Source organism: Oryctolagus cuniculus, chromosome 10, assembly GCF_051225735.1.
Source record: "Oryctolagus cuniculus isolate XC-2025 breed Fujian yellow rabbit chromosome 10, ASM5122573v1, whole genome shotgun sequence".
Taxonomy (NCBI): Eukaryota; Metazoa; Chordata; class Mammalia; order Lagomorpha; family Leporidae; genus Oryctolagus; species Oryctolagus cuniculus.
The window spans coordinates 43863317-43869016 of NC_142876.1; positions in this window are offsets into that span (position 1 = coordinate 43863317).

Consider the following 5700-nt stretch of genomic DNA (forward strand, 5'->3'; position numbering starts at 1 on the left):
AATAACATGTACTGTTACATATAAGTAGCTACAAAGACTGGAAGGCAAGCGAGCAAGAGAGTTTATAGCGAAAACTACATTTGAGGAACAGGCCTTGTGGAGTAGCAATTAAGATACCACTTGGGCATGCCTGGCTTCTATCCAGCTTCCTGCTGCTGTGCAACCTGTAAGCAGCACATGGTGGTTCAAGTACTTGGATCCCTGCCATTCACATGGGAGACCCAGACTGAATTCCTGGCTCCTGGCTTTGACCTGGCCCTGCTGCAGTCACTGCAGGCATTTAGGGAGTGAACCAGCAGATAGCTCGCTCGCTCTCTCTCTCTCTCGCTCTGTCTCTCTCTCTCTCATCCCTTTCTCTCACCTTCTGTTGCTCTGCTTTCAAATAATAATAATAAAAAAGCTACATCTGAAATAAAGTGTCTCCAAAAAATGTTCTTTCTCTATTAAATTCTTTGCTTGTTAAAATAAACTATGGAGCTAGGGAAATCTGTTGTTACTCATCTAAAAATCCTAAATGAATGACAATGGTACATTATCACACATCTTTAATTATGAGGAGTCGTTCTTAAATAAGAATTACTAGTAAATGTATCGCACACATGATAGAATCGCAGGATGCCTGCCTGATGCACTATACCAAGCCAAGAGAGGACATGGCAGCTCAGTTCCTCTGATGGACCCAGTATTGAGGAGGGACCTGTTTGACAATGATACTGCGATGTCGTGAGAATGTTATATGTGTCGAGGTTTGGTTTCTTTTTTTATTTTCTTTCTTTTTTTTTTAACTGGTGAAGTGACAGTGCCTTATTATCTGTTTCCTTTGGAAGATGGGCTAACGAGACATTTGACGCACCACATGTGCTGTAATGTGACCCCTGCAGAGAGCAGAGTAGTGCTGGGCCTTAGACCAGCAGGAATGGATGGCATGCCTGCACCCCTCCTAAAGCAATTATTCTCCTTCACTTCATTAGTATGCAGCTCAGCTACGGATACTGCCAACGCCAAAGGTCAAATTCAGATTTCTACATAAGATCTTAGAATTAACTAGGAATTCATACTCTGGGCAATGTCATGTTTATATAGGATTTCTTCTTCACAGAATATTTTGCCCCAGGACATAATTGCCATGCCCTTATTTGCAAAGCCACTTACAGACCAAGAATCTTCTCTCTCACTCTGTACTTATGGGCAGACCAGGTTGGGTTTGTTTTGTTGGACCCTCGGGCTGAAGACTCATAGCCACCCATCCCTCACCTGTCTGAGTCCCCAGGGATAGTGGCTCAGCGACTCTTAGCCGTGATGGGGCCATTTTCCTGATCCCTTGCCCAGGCTGAGTGAGACTGCAGCCTGGAGGGCAAGGAGAAACAGCTGGAAATGGAAAAGACCTCTGTGAATTGGGGCCTTGCTCACATATAAGCAAGGCCATGCAAGGGGCACCTTCTTCAGTGACCACTCCTTCTAGCCAGCAGCATTTTCTCCTCGTTACTCTCAGCACCGGCAGGTGTTGTGACAGAAAAGGCCAACTCTGCTGACATTAGAAATGAATCCTGAATATACAGTTATGGAAGCTCTGAAAGGAAAACCTGCCTCAGCTTGGCAAACCGGTGTTATACAACCTCTACTTCTCCCTCTACTACCTCATCAGGCCCCACTCAGTGCCTCACTGGTTAAGCAGAATATAAGACCCTGAGCAGGTATTTAAATAGACTAGCCCCCAATTTTTATGTTTAGAAATACAAACTCCTGGTCTCCCACTTGGGTGCAGGGGCCTAAGGACTTGGGCCATCTTCTACTGCTTTCCCAGGCCATAGCAGAGAGCTGGATCGGAAGTGGAGCAGCCGGGACTAGAACCGGCACCCATATGGGATGCCGGCACTGCAGGTGGCAGCCTCACCTGCTATACCACAGCCCAGGCTCCAAGACTGAGGTCTTATAATCACTTTCTGAAACTAAAGCTCAGACTTTTGGGATTTCTAATGGTTCCAATCAACACAAGAAACGAGGCACTCTCAATTCTGAATTGTGCCTTGTCTCCAGCCTACTATTTCACATGGTTTTTCCAAGAGTTGCTTCCTTGATGTGTCACAAATACACATTATATGTTTTTTGACTAATGTATGATTTGTATCTTTGGACACATTTATAATATAGAAGACATTTAAGCCAGGATATTTCATTTAATTTTCTTTCCTCCTTTGCTGAAAGGCTTTTTTTTTAATCATAATAAAAATTCATTAGGAAAGTCTTTCAACCATAATATATTGAATGCCTCTAACCTGCAAAACAGCATGCTGCTCTGGAGTCAGAGGTGGGAGATTTAGATAGAAAAGAAATACATGCTGATGAGGAATATAAGTTCCAGGCAGCGTTTTGGCACCAGACGCTACGCTCCCAGCCACTGGGCTAGATCTGTTTGTCCATGTGTAAAATGAGAATAAGCTCTTCTCAAATATAAACAAGACAGTAATGAAAAGAGAAGGTTTTAAGGTACCTACTGAATAAACTTTTAAAATCACAAAGTGCCACTTCTTTTTCATTTCCATTTGAAGCTCTCAGCAATGTTGTTTAATTTTAGAAAATAAGAACAATCCTTGCCAGAAACCAGTATAACGAAATGAAGGCCAAAAACACAAAAAGCTTGTATTTGATAGGAAACATGATTTTCAGCCCCACATTTCAACCCAAGGCTGCAGAGTCATATTCATAGATGTTGCCAAGGTCGCATACACAAGGTCCCTACTGGGACTCCAAGTGCACTAAAAACTCCAAAGGCATAAAACTAAATGTGAGACAGATCTAATTTCCAATCAGTTTGCTCTCTCTATTTCAGACATGGTCATTTAGCAATTGCATAGACAGACATTTAAATCAATAGTACCAAAATAAAGTTTCTATTCACATTTCAACTTTACATGGATTATTTTGCCTAGTTCTTTAACATGATGATCCAGCTAGGCCCCAAATCCACATCTGGTCTGATCATGAGGACCCCTCCCTCGCCCTTCTGTGCTCTGGGGTTCTCTGCAGATCCCAACCCCTCCTTCTGTCAGTCACCTCCCTCCCCCTCCTATTGAAATGATGTCAGTGACTAATACTTTCTAAGCTTCACTTAACTATGCGACAGGAACTACGTGCCTTGCACGCATGAGTTCTCAGTCTTATTATGAATCGCATGATGCAGGTGTATGTTGCCTATCCTAAGTTAGTCCATGAGGAAACTGAGACACCAACAGCTTAACAGCTTGTCCAAGGCAGTGTTCTAGTGAGTGGTTATGTCCAGCTCCAGAGCTGGGGATCTGGCTGCTTTGTTGAAATCCCCACCTAAGGGCTGGCACTGTGGCGTAGCAGTGCCAGCATCCCATATGGGCACCGGTTCGAGTCCTAGCTGCTCCACTTCTGATCCAGCTCTCTGCTATGGCCTAGGAAAACAGTGGAAGATGGCCCAAGTCCTTGGGCCCCTGCACCCGTGTGGGAAACACGAAAGAAACTCCGGGCTCCTGGCTCTGGATCAGCACAGCTCGAGATATTGCAGCCTCTACTACTTTTAACAGAAAAAAATAGGAACAGTATAGGACTTACCATATTTTCTGCAGTTCCAAAGAGAATTGCAGCAGAGAAGAACATGACACCCTGATTCTTGGAGATGGCATTCCTTAAGCAGTCTGTGCACCAAGCAGGTGTGAGCAGGTGTAACCTTTACCGATTTATCATGTATATGAGGGAGATAATGTTATCCTCATTTGACAGAACCTGAAGCACAGAAAGTCAGTTAGCTTTTGCAATACCATTCAGGTAAAAACTGGCAGAGTCTCATCTACTAGGCTATCCTGCCTCTCTAACAGTTTATTTTGCATCAATGGAAATACCTAAGATTTCTATAAAGTCCTGCTTAACTTAGGAACTCAGGCATATATGACAAACTCCAAGTCCTTTTAATCTCCTAAATCTACAAATTATGTGATTTTTATGCCATAATTATGCCTTTCTACATCTATCTGACCTCAAATAATTCTTTAGGGCATTATTTTCCCAGCCAAATTACTTTGAACTGCCCTTCTAATTTATCGCCTTTTGGAGGGAAGAACCAGATAGAAGTGTGTAATGTATGCATATTTTAATTGTGAGCATGTTTAAGTTTTGTGAGGAGCATACAGCATAGCCACCTCCTCCAGCACCTAGCACTGGACTAGGCTCCATGGGCTGAGCCAGTTAAGGTAAGTGAGCCCACGAAGCCTGCCAAGACCCATACTTTTTACTGCTTCCACTTCTCCTTTCACCCAACTCCCTCTCATAACATCACCCAGTTCCATGTGTGCTTCTAAATGCCCTACTAACTAGTTAAGGCAATGTGAGGTCTCTCCATGGAGGCAGGATTGCTTGGTAAGAGGAGTGAAACAAGAGAGAAGACGCATCTTTTTCTTCTAGATGTATGCCAATCTGCATTCCTGATTCCAGACGATTCTTTACCCTAGAGTAGAATTTATCAGAGTGTCTGCAGAGGGACCGAGGGTGCTAAAGATCTGGGTGCCTGAGTGCCATCACAGCTGTATCAGAATCAGAAACTGAGGAAGGACTGGCAGCAGCTGGATGGCGTGAACGTGACTCAGACACTGCAACCTGCCATTTCAGCTGGTTCTCCTAGCTGATTCCAAAGCAACTGGATAGTTTAAGAACCTCTAATCTATACAAGAGAAAAGCAAGAGATGGACAGCCAGTGGACATACTTGAAGGAAGAAAAGTGTCCACCTGGGAGTCCAGCTTTGAGAAATATTCCTGGAAAGTTGTGTTGTGGAGACGCTCTAAACACCATGGCTCCTACATTCCCCACAAATAAGTCACCCGTATCTCTCTCTGGAGACTCCACCCTACCCCTTACCCCTTAGCAGCTCTATTTGGACAAAAGAGTGGGCCCAGACCACAGGCCTCTTCTGGTTTACAAGAAAAGACCAGGTGGTTGAGTGAGTGCATTCCTTGTCTCTCCAACAGGGGAGAAATAATTCTAGCAAACTAAAAAGGAGTTCTGAATGCTTTTTATTGCTCAACCATTGCAATGTTTGGTGGTTAGGTTCAGTTACATTCTAATTCCTGACACTTTCCTTACTATAGTTATAACTTTACACATTGGACACAACAGAGTCCATCCAGTTAAGGTCAGGATTTGCTCACCCTTTTTGGGAAATAATATTTGAACACCAGCACTGTTCATGTTCGGGTGGTATATGGTGGTTGTCACACACTATGAGTAGAAACAAGTAGCTGTAACAAAGACTTTCTAGGCCACAAAACCAAAAGTTTTTACCATCTCACTCTACAGAAAAAGCTTGTCAGCCCTGATCTAGATGACTGTATTATGAATCATAAGTATCTGCTACTATTTTCCACGGCTATTTTATGCTGGCACTTCACCTGATCTCCTTCATAACCTTAATGACCTCCATCACTTTGCTAGTTGTGCTTCCATCATGACATTGCAAGTGACGAAACAGTCATAGGGCAAGGGCTGTTCCCCACAGAAACTGACTGGGTTACATCCCATGGCCAGAATTCACACACTGCTTTATTTTGTTTGCATACCTCAAGTCTTCTATGAACTATTCTAGGCATGCAATTGCCATGTGAAATTTTTAATGGAAAAAGTTTTCTATGTGCCAAGCGATGGACTTGAAGATGTGCAGTGAGAAAGCAGCTGAGGTATGACTT